The sequence below is a fragment of the Globicephala melas genome, chromosome 2 (assembly GCF_963455315.2).
Source record: "Globicephala melas chromosome 2, mGloMel1.2, whole genome shotgun sequence".
NCBI lineage: Eukaryota > Metazoa > Chordata > Mammalia > Artiodactyla > Delphinidae > Globicephala > Globicephala melas.
Window position 1 is genome coordinate 135,657,812 of NC_083315.2, and position 16,088 is coordinate 135,673,899.

The following is a 16,088-nucleotide window of genomic DNA, read 5'->3' on the forward strand; positions in this document are numbered from 1 at the left end:
ATGGGTTTTTGTGAGGCAATGTCATGGGCTCCAATGTAGAGCCGCCTTGAGCAGGGGATGCTTCACCTGCACATTTTAAGAAGGGATATGCATAGTGAAAAGGCTTCCTGAAATGATGATTGTGGAGATCTGCATCTAGTATTAGGGATACAATGAAACTTACTTTAAATCCTGTATTCATCTCTGAGACATCTGGGTTTTCTTTAGAAGTTCCCATCCTAGCATTGACCTTACTCAAAGCTACTCAACTTGCAAAATCTAGTGGGTTTGTAGTCAGAGGTGAATTTCCAATATAGTTAACTTAACATGCATATGAGGAAGATTATACTGTTATTCAGAATTACTGTTACATGACTGAAAAGTAACAGGGTCATATTTTACTTTCTTTAACTATGTTTAGATTTAAATGAATATAATTTTCTAAAACAATAACATAAACCCCAGAGAAGAAAACCTGTCGCTTTCAGGAAAGCAAAGCCAGAGTAAAGCATTCCAATATCTCCTTTTCCCCTTTAACTGGGTGGCTAGTCTTCTGACAACCCAAAATATTATCTTAGGAGCTTGAGACACAGGGAGAGGGCATAGACAACCCAAGAGAAAAGGTTACAATCACAGTTTGGTGAAGAGAAAATATTCTCACAAAGATAATGTGCCATGACATACTGTACTGAAGTGTGGCTTTCCATGAGAAATTCCACATCACAAGGTTCTCATGTAATACAGGACTAAAGTCATCCCTAATCTCCAAATCCAGTGCCTAAGTGCTAGCACAACCTGCTGTGATACAAGGCTCTTACATAAATCCTACAAGCTGTAATATTTCAGCTACAAAGGAGAATGTATCTGCCAGGATAATTCCCAACGAGGAAAGTTACAAAACCGAAAAAAGTAAACAGAATTCTTTCTCTCCGAGGAACACCCAGGCCATCCTTTACTTATAGACAAGGTTTTGCCACACATGAACTGCCCATTTGAGTGTTTAAGAGCCCATGCAGAGATTTGATGTTTAAAGAGAAAAAGAAAATGAAAATTGTATGACACACTCAGTAGGGGATATTTTGAAAGCTAACTTGGGATGGTTTGTCTAAAATGTATGTATGGCCAGAGAATTTTTACCAGTGGAAAGTCTGTGGAGTCTTCATCTGAGAATTCTTGATCAAGAGTGACAGGACTGGGCTTCCCTGGTGGCGCAGTGGTTGAGAGTCCGCCTGCCAATGCAGGGGACACGGGTTCCTGTCCCGGTCCGGGAAGATCCCACATGCGGCGGAGCGGCTGGGCCTGTAAGCCATGGCCGCTGAGCCTGCGCGTCCGGAGCCTGTGCTCCGCTACGGGAGAGGCCACAACAGTGGGAGGCCCGCGTACTGAAAAAAAAAAAAAAAGAGTGACAGGACTGTGTACCTGGAGGCAAGACGTCAGCCTTCAAAACTAGAGTCAGAATCAAGGCTTCCGCATATAATGCAGGAAGCACTCTGTATTTCTGTTTCTGTTATTCTTGAGAAGTTTCAGTTTGCTGTCTTCGGATTTTTGATCCTGTCTATATCTTCTAATCAGATGTTCAACTGCTTTAAAATGTATGTGAATATAGCATGCTGGTGTATAACACTGGTGCTGAGAGCAAGAGTTTTCTCTTATTTGGTTTTACCTAGTGTTAAGGGTTGAATTGTGTTCTCCCCTCCCCAACAACAAAAAATTCTTGCGTTGAGATCCTAACCCCCAGTACCTTAGAATGTAGCCTTATTTGGAAATAGGGTCTTTACAGAGGTAATCAAGCTAAAGAGATGTCATTAGAGTGACCTCATAATCCAGTATTACTGGTGTCTTTATAAAAAGGGGAAATTTGGACACAGGGACAAACACACATAGAGGGAGGATGAAATGAAACATGGGGAGAAGATAGCCATCTACAAGCCAAGGAGAGAGGCCTGGAATGGATCCTTCCCTCACAACTCTCTGAAGGAACAAAACCTGCCCACACCTTGATTTTTAACTTCCAGCCTTCAGAGCTGTGAGATAATAAATTTTTGTTGTTAAAGCCACCCAGTCTGTGGTACCCTATTAGGTATCCCTTACAAATGAATACACCTAGCATATCCTAGAGGCCAGATAACTAGGGACAGCAGGAGTACTTCCCTTTCCCTTGGACATTCATTCTTATGGTAGTTCCCTCAACCAGCCCATTAGCATGATTAGACTTTGTCTCAAACAGTTTAAGTTGCTTTCAGGACATGATTCAGTTCTCTCAGAGAGGTTACCAGACCTACGTGGGCTCACAGGAAACATCAACCATAATATCAATAAATAATAAAAACAAGTATCTGGTCAATTTGGCAATCTATCAAAAGCATTAAAAGCCTTTATGTTCTCCTATGCTATATTTGTACTCCTAAAGATACAATCATGAATGGGCACAACTGAACTAGGATGTATATCAGTTATTGATAATATCGAAAAATTGGAAATGACTTATTCTATAATAGATGATTGATTAAAAAATGATTACCTTCACATGATAAAACATCATGCAGCCATTAAGTGTAAAAAAATGTAAATATAAATCAATGACATAGAAAATTCCCAAGGTATATTTTTAAATAAAATAATCCATAAAATGATCCTGAGTTTGAAAGAGAAGGAGGGCAGGAGAAAGAAATGTTAATCTTTCTCACTTGTTTGTAGACTTATGCAAGATTTTATCACGTTAAGTAGCAAGATTTTCTAAATTCTCTACAAAGAACATGAATTCCTGTTATAATTAGGAAAAGCAAAAAACTTGGGTACCAGAATTAGTAAAATAATTTCTTATGGGCATGATGTTGAGATAATTTGACTTAGTTTTTAATTTATATAAATATTTTATTTTCATATAATGCACATACATAAAATCACACAAATCATTGTGTACAGCATGATGAATTTTCACAAGGTGAAATACCTGTATAACTCAGATAAAAAATTTGAACAATACCAGCACCCCAGAGACTTTCTTCATGCTCTTTCCTATTACTATCCCCTGAAGGTACTACTATTTTGTCTCTAACACCACCATTAGTTGCACCTGTTTCTGAATTTTATGTAATCACACCATAAACACTTTTTCACTCAATGTTATTTTGTGAGGTTCATTCATATTCTTACATGTAGACACGACTCATACATTATCATTGCTGGATAGCCTGTAAAACTATTTCCTACAGGCCAGCTGACTGTTTTTGTAAAGAGAGTTTTATTGAAACATAGCCGTGCTCATTCATTTACATCTAGGGCTGCTTTCATGCTACAGTGGCAGAGTTGAGTAGTTTTAACAGAGATCATATGGCCCACAAAGCCTAAAGTATTTACTATGTAGCCCTTTGCAGAAAAAGTTTGCTGACTCTGGTTATATAGTATTAATTATGTGTCTATTCCACAATCGATTTATGCATTCTACTTTTGATGAACAATTGTGTTGTTTCTAGTTTGAGAGTATAATAGGGTTGCCAGATTTAGCAAATAAAAATACAGAACTCTCAGTTAAATTTGAATTTCAGACAAACAACAAAGAATATTTTTAATATAAGTATATCCCAAATATTGCATGGCAACCATGGGCTGAATAGCATAGCTGCGAACATTCAAATATTTTTCTTTCGGTGAATGTATGTATATACACGATTCTGTTGGATATATTTCTAGGAGTGGATTGCTGGGCTATATAAAGTATGTGAATGTTCACTCTTAGTGGATACTAACAAAGAGTTTTCCAAAGCGGTTACACAAACTTATACTTTCACTGGCAGTGTAGGATTTAAGTTGCTTCTCATCTTTGCCCATCCTTAATATAGTTAGTCCTTTTAATTTTTACCAATCTGATGAGTGTGTAGTAGCATCCCACTGTGGCCTTTATTTATATTTCCCTGAGGGCTAATTCATTTGAGTATCTTTTCATATGTTCATTGACCATTTGGATGTTGGGGGTGGCACGGTTGTGTGTGGTGCCTATTCAAGATTTTTGGCCATTTTTCGGTTTGGCTATATGTTTTTTTTCATGGTGGCTGGTGATTTATAGTAGGAATTGCCTTGAAATGGTGAACTGGAACAATCAGATTTTTTCCCCCTCTCTCTCTTTCTCTCTTTCATTCTTTCTTTCTCCCTGGAATTTGACCTGGAAAAGATGGGGGGGAAAGGGTAGGTTTCAGCATGGTGGGATGAAAGTTCATGAGGTAAAAGTCTAGGGCAGTGGTGTCCAATAAAACTTTCTGAAATGATGAGAATACTCTATTTCTGAGATGTCCAATACGATATCCACTAGCCTTGTGTGGCTTCATTGCTTGAAATGTGGCTATTGTAACTGAGGAACTGTGCGTTTACATTTTATTTAATTTTAATTAATTTAAACTTAAATAGCCACATGGGGCCATTGGTACAGGATTGAAAAGTGCAGGTCTCAGGACTTCCCTGGTGGCGCAGTGGTTAAGAATCTGCCTGCCAGTGCAGGGGACATGGGTTCGAGCCCTGGTCCGGGAAGATCCCACATGCTGCAGAGCAACTAAGCCCGTGAGCCACAACTACTGAGCCTGCGTGCCACAACTACTGAAGCCCGCATGCCTAGAGCCCATGCTCCGCAACAAGAGAAGCCCGCACGCGGCAGCGAAGACCCAATGCAGCCAAAAATAAATAAATAAATTTATTAAAAGAAAAAAAAAGCGCAGGTCTCATAGACAGGCTAAGGGTAAGCAAGTTATAAATAAGCTGATACAGGGATTGTAGCTAAGATAGTCAAAGAAGAATTTCTGTTTCTAAATTCCCAGAAGCTCTTCAGATGAGACTAGTCTGGAGAGAGTTTGAGTGGGTGGAGCTATTTTCACAACCCCTGTTACTGTGGCCTGATGGTATTGTTACTGTTCTTAGATTTCTATAAGATTCCATCTCCCTTGTCCTGCCCCAATGCTGGTTTTTCAGCTTTTCTGTGTTCTCAGTTAAATACAGTGAAATGAATCTTTTCCAGATGCCTTTGCAGTGACTAAATTGATTTAGTTGGTTCAGAATGCTACAAAGTCTTCTCCCTCAGGAAGAACCAAATTTTACCATTAAGGTCCTGACAGATTTACCAGCTTTACCTGACACCTCTTAGGGGTGGCTGCCAAGTTCACAGCACTTCTTCCTCTCTGGGAAGACTCCCAGATACACAGGGATAGGTCCTGAGTGATCATATCTGAGCCACACGATATTGTAATCTCTGCTATAGACAAGTGGTTCAAAAACTTTCATGAGTGTCAGAATAAGCTTGAGGACTTGTCAAAACAAGATTGTGGGACCCAGCCCTAAAGTTTCTTTTCCAGTAGGTCTGTGGGTGGGGCCCCAGCATTTGCATTTCTAATAAGTGCTCAGGTGACATTAATGCTGCTGATCTCGGGCCCATACTTTAAGAATCACTCCTGTAGGGCTTCCTTGGCAGCGCAGTGGTTAAGAATCCACCTGCCAATGCAGGGGACACGGGTTTGAGCCCTGGTCCAGGAAGATCCCACATGCTGCGGAGCAACTAAGCCTGTGCGCCACAACTACTGAGCCCACGTGCCACAACTACTGAAGCCTGTGCACCTAGAGCCCCTGCTCCGCAACAAGAGAAGCCACCGCAATGAGAAGCCTGTGCACCGCAACAAAGACCCAACACAGCCAAAAATAAAATATAGATAAATTAATTTAAAAAAGAAGCACTGCTGTAGATAAATGTTATAGATAGTCACTCTGAGATGGGGTAATCAGTTTCTCTCAGGAATTTGAAATTTGGAGCAAAGAGACACAGAAACTGAAGGCTATTAGAGCAATGCTCTGGAGAGAAGGTCCAAAACCTACCACTGTTTGGGTTCCCAGGGCTGGTCTGGTTCCTGCTCTTAGGTGGAGCCTTGGTTGTTCAGTCCTTTGAATAAATCTTAATACTTTCATTATTTTGCATAAACTGGCCATAGAAAGTTTCTGCTGCTTGCCCCTAGAAAGTTTCTGCTGCTTGCCCCTAAAAGAACTTGAACTAAGACATGAGTATATTAGTTAAGTGTTCCACCACAAAAACAAAAACCATTCTAAGTATTTAAAACAGATATAATATAGGACAGGGAATTGGTCACACAGGTGATGGAAGGTCTGAGAAAACAAACATGCAACAAAAGATTAGCAACAGCAGGAAGCTACCTCCACCTGTAGGCTGGAGGGACAGTCGGAGAAGATGGCATTGACAGAGGCCAGGGTGACCTGGAAGAAGCTGGAACCACGAAGAACCAGTTCAACGGGGAAAATGCTGCTGCTGCCGGAAACATCTCCCAGTGCAATTCTGTGGAGGTAAAGCAACACCCTGGCTTCTCCCTTCCTCCTACCTCTAATCTCCCGGCAGTGCCTTGCCAGGCTGTGAAGCTTGGGGAAGATGACCTGGGATACTGAGGACAGCTTGGGGCTGTGGAAGAGCAAGCCATGGATAAGAAAACAAGCCGAGGACCAGCACTGTTTAATTTGGATTTCTCATTTCTTTTCCTCGAAGGACGTTTTGCCAACTTACAAATTATTGAGATAATATGTGCACTGGATAATTTCTAATAATTTCTTAAGAATAAGATTTTTTATTTAACTAGGTTTTTATTAACTTGTTCCATAATTAGGGCTGACATTTCTGAGATAATCTTCAGGGGGAAATTGCAAATAATAACAAGAACTAGCACTTGTACAGTTCTTTTCAATTTGAAAAGGGTTTTTGTATGTCTCACCTAATTTAATCCGAAGAAACCTTATGAAGTAGGTTTATTGTTAGCTCCATTTGAAAAATAAGGAAACTGAAGCTCAGAGAAAATAAGCAACATGAAATAAGCAAAGTCACATTGCTTGGAAGTGGGAAAATGTCATGATCCCAAACCTGGGCTCAGCACACAACCTTAATTGTTGTGAAACACCAAGCAATGGTGTGAAAACACATGCAGGGCTACAAACTTAAAATTCTTTCTCTGTTGATATCTCACTTCCTTCCATATCTAAAACCCAACATCTAGAGTAAAACCTTGTAACCAGAACTGAGAGAGATTATTTTGAAAGATCGGCAAAATATCCCATAGTGCCTTTCCGCCTCCTTCACCTGTAGATGATCAGTTAAATCTATCTTCAGTGGTTCCATGGTTTCCTAATTAATAGGCAATGATTATGGGAAAAGACAAGCCCTTTCTTCAGATCATTCTAGAACAGCAGCAGTCCTTTAAAAAGAAAAGAAAAAAAGTAACAAAATCCTTTGACTGAGAACATAAATTAAGCTAGACAGAATGGGTGTTTTTGTGGCGCATGAGACTACTTAGTCACCTAGAAAGAAATACAAACACACACAGTAAGTGTACGTGAATGTGTGTGTGTGTGTGTGTGTGTGTGTGAGAGAGAGAGAGAGAGAGAGAGAGAGTTTCTCCATAGAAGTTGTTAAGTTTCCTCTGGTCCCAGGTCCATGGACTGCATTTCTGATGCTTGAAGAGCCATCTTTGTTTCCCTTGGTTACCAATGAAATAGTGTGCAGGGATCAGTTCAGATCCATCACGCATAACAAAATGCTTCCAAACACAATGCCTTGCTTTCAATATTTATTATCTAAATTTGTATCTATTTAATAGGAAGGGCAGCTCACATGCATACATCCACACATTTCTGTGTTTATAATCTAGTGTGTATGATGTCCTTTACATATAAAAATGAGCTGTGTAACATGGCACATCCCTATAATATTAATTGCTATAGAGAATGGAATTTCTTCTTCAGGCAGGTTTCATCCTCTCCTTCATTACCGAAAACCCAAGAGAACTTGCTGTAGGGTGATTTATCCTATAGGGTTACTCCTCAGAGTGTACCTCAATATTGTCATATAATTTTATCTGTAAGGCTAAGTCCTGCCTTATAAAGAATCTCCACATCCAATTTGACTCAATAAATTTCGAGCTCACTGATTATATTTCCATCTAAAAGCTTTACACAGTTACAAAACTGGGAGAGCTTTTAGAATCATCCCAGGTCAAGTTTCTTTCTGAATATTTTCTCACAGTGAACTGCAATACATTAAGACTACCCATTAGCTAGAATATCACTGATTGTACTCTTGATCTGTTGGCCAATGGAACATTTGTATTGTCTAGGTTCCATTTAAGACAATATTTGGAATGGACAGAATGGCTCAGAACAGGAGAGCAACATTCAAAGTTATCTTCCTTCAGTAGAGAAAAATATGTTTGGGCTATACGGAATTGGTTTGACAAAAGAAAAGCAGAATTCAGTACTACAATCCCTCTCTCAGCAAAACAAAGCATTTCCCTCTCCCCTGAGATCCTCTAGTTACATGAATATTTTTCTCTTGAACCCAAGTTATTGTTGCACAAACACGTGAGAAAATAAGAGTGATAAGAAGACTGTCACCAGCAATTAGGTGGAGAGTTGTTTGAAATTTTGATTGTGAACTTTCCTTTCACAAGATGTAGTCTTCTAAGATTTTGCTAGTGGAAATGAGGGTGTGAACTGATCCTTATATGTGATTAAAACCTCGAATGCCATTATAATTTACTCTACCTTTACAACTGGAATAACTAGATGTATTGATTTTTCTTTTTTCGTTTAAAAAGACACCTAGAGATTTGCTCTCAATGTTAATTTTTCATAATATTTGGTACTCATTGACTAATGAAAAGTGCCACGCAAAATTTTTACATATTAAAAATAAAATTTTCCTGAAGGTTCAGAATTCTGCTACACACCTTTTGCTTACCTTTAAACATTTAGGTGTATTACTATCACAGCTCTTCTTGAACAGCACAGTGTTTTTTGGTTTAGGTCATTTAAAAAACTTGAGTGAGAGTGAGGTATGTAAATTGAGAGGAGGGTGTTGTGGATTTAAAAGTACATGTATGCATATACGTCATTTATTAAAACTTTAGGCAAGGATGTTGTCTTCCTGGGAGTTGAGAGCCATGAGAGCGGGAAGTCTGCTGCAGGGAAGAACAAAAGCATGGCTGCGCGATAGTATTATCTCTGCAGCAGCAGCTGGCTCCCGGACGGAGGGTTGAGGCAACTATCTAGTCTGTTACACTGCATTTTTATTAGTGACACCCTCCGTTATTCGGTCAGCTCAGCCGACTAAGCTATTCTCCGAGTTCTGGCTGGTCACCCTGACTCCATTAAATGGGAGAAGGAAAGAGAAGACAGAAGGGTAATTTGGACCAAGTGGGGCAAAGGGGGATTCCTCTCCTTCGGAGTCGGCGTCCCTCATCCTCCGGGACGTGGGGGAATTCCAGGACCGTATTTAACCCATAAAACCAATGCATCCTATTAATTAGTTGCTACGCGTAGGGAAGGCAATGAAAGGCTTCATCTTCTCTTTCCAGCTGGGGCCAGCAGAGCCCGGTTGGTCAGAGCTGCCTGGCTGGTGCACACTAGCCCCGGACCCCTCTGGTCCCTCAGAGCCCGCATGGGACCGAGTGGAGGTCAAGTCAAAGGGCATGACCGAAGGGTGCTTGCCCCCACGCCCGCCCGCTGAGTCCGCAGCTCGGTTTTTGAAAGACCAACACTAACACTGCAAGGCTGGAGGGCGGGGAGGGGGCGGGTCGCGGTGGGGGCGGGGCTGGGGCGGGGACGAAGAGGCCCAGGAATGCGTCGGGAAGTGTAGTTTCAACACCCTCAGTAGCGTAGCTACCCAGGCTCTGCTTGTGGAATGTGAACTACAGCTCCCAGGAGCGTGCGGGCCCTGCCTGGGAGTACATGCGCAGTGAGCGCCGCATTGTATCCTATCAGGCGAGGAGAGGGTGATGTCACCTGCGAGTTGGTAACCTACGAGCGGCTGTGAAGGAAACTGTTTAACCGGATCCCATTGTACCCGGAGCGCAGAGCCGCCTTTTCAGCATGCGGGGGCTGCTCAGGTAAGGGGGACGTTCCGCGTCGCCCGCCGCACTCCTTCATTAAGTGGCACCAGGAGGTGGCGCGGGGGTGGGCGTGCTTCTTCGGGCCCGGTGCTGGGTTAGCGGCGCGCCCTCCCGCTGCCTCCCCGGAGCTCCGGGGCCAGTAGGTAAATATTAAACCCGTCCTTCAGGTTGAGTCTGGGTGGGAACAGAACCTAGACAGTTCCCGGCTGCCAAGCAGGGTTTGGGAAAATGGCTGCAAGCGCGGTGCAAAGCAAGGCGAGACCGGGGGAAGGCGCCCCCGAGGACGGGGGTGCCTCCCTTCTTTCTTTCTGAGGTGCTCGGATGGCAAGAGAGCCGGCAGGGTACCACTCGCCGCCTTGCTGCTGACACCCCGGGGCTGGGGCGCTGGGGGTCGTGGCCTTGGCTGAGTGCTGAGGGCACTGCTGCTGTCGGGAGCTGCTGGTCCGGGAGGCTCCGGGAGGGACAATCCCGAGGCAGGCTTGGTAGACTCGGAGGTGTAGACCGAAAAGGAGGGACTCGTTTACTCGTTCGCGTCCCAGCAGAACCCCCACCATCCCGGGCACCCTCACCTCAAGACTCATTCGAAAGGGATGGGGTGACTGTAATTTAGGCAAAGTTGGAAGCTAAAGGTCTCAAACCAGAAAGAGGAGGGAAAGCCGCCTTGCGGAAGGAGTGAGGGGTGTTGGCGGACAGCAGCGAGGGGCGGCCTCGCAGCCTGCGGACCGGGTTCGAGGCGCCAAAGAGCGCTCCCGCCTCCCGTCCCTCTGGGTAGGGCGCATCTTGGTGCCCCTTGCACTGATGGTTCCCTCGACAAAGAACACCTGAGCTGGGACAAAGCATCTGCTCGGAGCGCTGGGCTGGGACGTGGTAAAGCGGTAGGGAGTGTCGAATAATCTAGCGATACGACTCGCAGCGGGGCAGGAGAGCTGGGTAATCGCTTTTCCCAGCTGGTGGTGAAAATCCAACTGCTTGTGATCCGCTTGGAGACGTGCGCGGCGCCCGAGAACTCTATAAAGTCCTCTGGATTTCCTTTCCCTAGCACTCTTATCCGTTCTCTTACTTGTTCATCAAACCCATGCTAAAGGCTCTGTTCTCAAGTTAATCGCAGCCTGCGGTTGGAGTGTTCTGTCTCTTGCGTCCATAAAATATTTTAGGGGACCCAGGAATAGAATATACTTCAACCCCCGTTCCCCACCCCGCCTCCCATCTTCACCCGCAGGAGAGCGTCAAGAGTAAATGCCACCCGTGACCGTTTTGCTCCTCTTGAGTTGGTAGTTTCTTGAGGCTCGAGAAGGACCTAGTGAATTGTAGTGGGGTTTGCCTGCAAGATGAATCCCGTTGCCATGGCGACTCCTGCCGTCGGAATCTTAACTGCTCCCACTGCTGTTTCAATTCAGTGTGGCTCTGCGGGCAGCTGGGAGGGCGTGGCCAGTAGGTGCGGTTAGATGCTCTCCCTGGGCCCAGCTGTTCTCTCCTAGTCACCGGTTTCACAGCCCCGGGCTCTCTCCATTCTCTTGTAAATAGCTTGGACACAATTTTTGGACCCCCTTCCCTGTCGCGTCCCCATACCTGGTCTCTCCACCTCCCTCCCCAGAAAAAGCTGTTAAGAGCCTTTGTACTGAGGCAAACTCTGAAAATTACAATCAAAAGATCTCTCTTCTTTCAGGCTGATCTCTCATTTCAAAAAAATGAAAACATACATTTTCCTAATAACGTATATTATAGTGCTGTAGGCAGCTTTCTCCAGGAGGGAGTTCTCCTCTGTTATGTGTGAAGAGAGCTCCCTGGCCACCAGTAAATGTCCTCAATTTGCCCGAGGTGCAATTCACTGGAAGTTTTTAGGGACAAGTAATAACTGAAATTGAATTCTGGAAGTCATGGCTATCCCTTGTGGTTCTCATGAAATCTAAAGACCCGTCTAGAGGTTGCAGATCCTTGAGAGGGTTGAGATCTAGGAAGCCTGGGTCCTGCTCTCGCTCTGTCATTACTGGGTTCCCATTCTGGGGTGAACCCTCTGCCTCTGGGGACCTCAGTCGTTGGTGATGTGGGAAGAGGGGCACAGCAGTTTTCCTAAAGTTGATTTTCGGTATAAAATCTTGTGACTCTAAGAAGGAGTTGTTCATTGTCTTTTATTTTTCTCAAAGAAATCTGAAGATGAGAGTTTAAGCCCAGCTTCTGACACTGATATCGGGCTAATATCTCTGAGCCTTACTTGTATGGCAAAATAGCCCGACTTTTCATGGTAATCCCTCAAAGTGGGCAAGGCAGCTGTATTAGTATTTATAATATTAGTTCTACTACTACTATTATCCCAGTATCTGGACTTCTTTTTATCCTTTTATTGTAGAATTGTTTAGATTTTGACTTTTTATAGATTCTTGTTGAATGCAGTTATTTGTAATTTAATTGCATTAAGAGTAATTGAATTATGCAAACATTTTGCCTACCTTCTGCTTTCATTTCATACCAAAGTGGATTATCACAGACATTGCAATTAAGGGGGGAAGGTGTATATCTGCTAGCATCTATGCGTATACATTCGTGTGCAGGTAAATGCTTGGGGTTGCTGTGTGCCAGGCGGTTGACATTCATCATCTTGTTTTAAGTAGGTGGTTACATCCCCACGAGGAAACAGGATCAGAAATTTCACTCACAATTTTTGTCATAGAAGTTAGCACTGACTGAAATCTCCTTCAGTTATCTCCTTACTTCCGACTGCCTATAATTCTGATAATAATTCCAATGTGTGGGTTTTTCCCACTCCGTGAAGGTCTTTGAGAGCAGTCTTTGTCTTGTCTATCCCTGTCTATCCAGCATTTAAAGCAGTGTTTGGCCATTGGTAGGTATTTTATAAATATTTGTTGAATCACTACTGACTAGTAGAACCATGATTGGAGATCCAAGATCTATATTCTTTCCACTGATAGTTTTGTCATCAATTGTAATATTCCTCTTAGTTTTCTGTCAAGCAGTTTCATCTCAGCATAAATCAAAACTCCTGTGTAGCATGTGACGAGGTATAAACGGCCTTCCATGTGTTTGAAATAGTCAAATTGTAACTATTTGCTTTTGGAATATATTCACTCACAGAGACTTTTTCCCCCTATAATTAATTCTTTATATAATTCTTATTACCCCAAACCAGACATTTCTAGATTTCTCTCTGTTGTACTGTCCTTGGCCCAGATAACTTTCCCAGGAGCTAAATGACGGGAACAGGGAGAGAGAGACCAAGGCCAAGATACCTAGAGACTTTTGCCAGGCTGCCAGTGGCCCCAGAGGCACCATGTGGGTAGAAGAGTGGGCAATAGCTCTCTCATTTGGGGTGGGGTTGTTCTATAAACAGGGGTAAGTTGTTCAGGCTGGCTGATGTGAGAGGGGAACAGGGTAAAAGACATTTGTCCAATATTTGTAGCATTCAGTTATCATGCAGTAAGTTGCATTCTGTGGGTTTTCCGTAGTGTGAATTAGTGAGGAGGTGTGATAGTAAAGAGGGTGCAGTGGGTCATGTCCTTGGGTGGTGCTTACAGGAGCTCAGTGAAAAGGTGCCAAGGAATTTGAACCCTGGCTTTCTTGCTTTGTGGACATGCCTCTGGGTGTTAAGAATTTGTGTGTCTGCGTGTGGTTTTATTTGAGCTACTTTGTTTAAAAGGCTGCTTTTAGTGTTGATACTGTGGTCATCAGAACAAATAAGGTGTTTACAAACAAAACATAGTTAAGACTGAAAGTGTTTCACTTTGTAAATATTTGGGGGATAGTATAAAGAGTGGCTTTGGCTTGAGAATCTTGAGGTCTTCTGTTAAATTACTTAAAAACTTACAGCTGTTGGATCAGGGGAAACAAGCTTTTCCAACAAAGTTTGGTACCACTGAGAGCCTTAGGTGTTTGGCTCAGGAAATAATCACAGAGCCTGTAACTTCTGTGGGGCCCTCCCTGGCTTCGTGTCATGTTCCTGGTATTTCCAAGTGTTAAGTCTATCCTTACATTTCAGGAAACAAAGCAACTTTGCCAACTTAGGTTAGCAAACTAGTTGAATCTCTAGAGGGGGCACCAGTCAAAATGAAAATTCTTCTGTTTTGTGATTTTTCTTCTTTGGACAAGGAATGTGGACTACTGTCACTTATTTTGGCACCATAATTTCTAACTTGGTAATGGAAGGAATCTTTTAAGTGAATGTATATCTTAAACGCTTACCGCATCAGATGATAGTGGTTTCCCTGAGAGCTTGGTTTAGAGGCAACTGCTAGCACAGGTAATATTTCAGAACTTGGTAAGTAGGGCTTTTTCTGTAGATTGGCAGGGCTGGGTGGGGGGGCAGGCTGGGGCTGTCCTAGGATACCTCTGTTGAGGGTTGTGCTTGGAGTGGCTGAGTGGCTGATAGAGATTGGAATTGAAGGATGGATCTGAAGTGCCGCTCCTCCCCCTTCCTTCAGGCTACCACTTACTGCCTCCACTGAAAGAGGGACAGATGACGATGAGATGCAAGTTGATTTTGGTGACCTACATTCCACTTGAGCAGACTATTTCCACAGCAAAAAAAACACATTTACCTTTGTATTTTCTGGCATCCTTTCCACTGTTCCAAAAACAGAGAAATGAGCATTTCAGAGTGAGTTTGCATTCATAGTACACATATCTAAAAGTGATTTAAATGTTAAGTCCTAGGAGCATAGCAACAAGCACACAGAGCCTGAGCACCCCCCCTCCCCTGCCCATTAATCCATTAATCTGAGGTTACCAAATATACCCTCAGCCTTGGTGAGCTTATTTTCCCTGCTGATGTTTAAGCACACCTGGTTTTTACCCCTATCTGTGACTTTCTGCAGTAATGGCTCCCTTCATCTGGAATGAGCAGTCTTCTGAGCATCTGAATTCTCCTTGTGCTCTCAGATCCAGCTTGAGTGCCATAGCTTCTGGGAAGCCTTCCCTGCCTGTCCCTCCGCTTTCGCCACCACGCCTGGCTCCTTGCTCCTTGGCGCCCTCAGCCTGACCATGCAAACAAACACTCATACCTAATGTGATACTAACAGTCAAGGGATGTGAGGTGCTAAACTTGGGTCAGGCCGTTCCTAATACTTTACATGAGCTTAACTATAGACTCCTCCACAGCTGCATGAGGTAGGTACTGTTATCACTATTTTACAGCTGAGGAAACTGAGGCACGAAGAACTTAAGGAACTCACCGAGCTCAGGTCACACAGCTGGTAACTGGCAGACCCTGTTAGGGACCCAGGCTTCCAGTTCTTTACACCCCCCCCCCCACTATTGCCTTGCCCCTGGTTTTCCTATATGTTATTCTTTTCTCTCCATTGAGTTGGGGGAATCACAACTTCCTTTGTGTCTCTTGATTCTGAAACAGTGCTAGGTCAACAAGTGCTGGGTTGATTAAGAGTAAAACTGCTTTTTCACTTAATGGTTTCTTAGAGTCTGATTTTCTGGAACAGAAAATGTTGTATGAGATTTAAAATGTTGCATTTGTTTATTTGAATGTTAAGAATTTTTGAACTCCCTCCCTTTTGCTTTGTGAATGATGGGCAAATTATTCGAAAAAGGAAATGCTCTTAAATGCCATCTCTGAATCTATGTGGAGTTTGTCCAGCATTAGACCCTCTTGTTAACTGAGATAACTTTAGGTTGAATCCCTTATCTGAAGAAAGCCCTTCTCACCCAGAACAGGGCCACAGAAGCCTGTCTTGAGAGTTAAGACTCCCATAACTTCTTAGCTTCCCAACTCCCTGTTGTCTTTTAACATAAATTGTGAAAGCTCTTTTGAAAAGAAAATGAAAACTTGAGTAGTAGTCAAACACGTAATCTAATACTGGGTATCCTTACACATTAAAATAAGCTTTTTCCTCACTCACCTTAGAAGAGAGACTTACTTTTACAGTGGAGCAAATTTGGCACCAAATATACAATTGCAGTTCTTTTAAACCATAGCCACTATTGTGAATTAAATGTGGAAAACTGGGCAAGCAAGTTCAATTTCCAGTGTAGTTGGTGTGATTTCCTGACTTACAATAGATCTTTTACTTTTGGCTTAACACTGGATATTGTGCCACTTTGACAATATTTAATGAAGACAATTGAGTAAAACACAAACTGTGTCATTTAGAGAAATAATAGGAAAGTTATGCCCTAACAGCATATTGCCAGGAAAGGAAAATGAAAACAAAAGACTTGTTAGCCCTT

The 16,088-nt window shown here is 42.9% G+C and overlaps 1 protein-coding gene across 4 annotated transcripts in view; it reads left to right on the forward strand.

Moving 5' to 3' along the window:
* The window catches only part of DAAM1 (dishevelled associated activator of morphogenesis 1), a 223,745-nt gene that overhangs the window by 34,830 nt on the left and 172,827 nt on the right, over window positions 1-16,088 (forward strand). For 2 of the 4 annotated variants that reach the window (XM_060294861.1, XM_070044972.1), the window contains exon 1: window positions 9,771-9,896. The exons of 1 other annotated variant lie outside the window; for it this stretch is intronic. The gene's annotated coding sequence lies outside the window, so the exon portion shown is untranslated. Of the gene's footprint in view, window positions 1-9,770; window positions 9,897-9,924; window positions 10,043-16,088 lie in introns of those variants that run through there. One more of the 4 variants, XM_060294863.1, reaches the window with a different exon arrangement.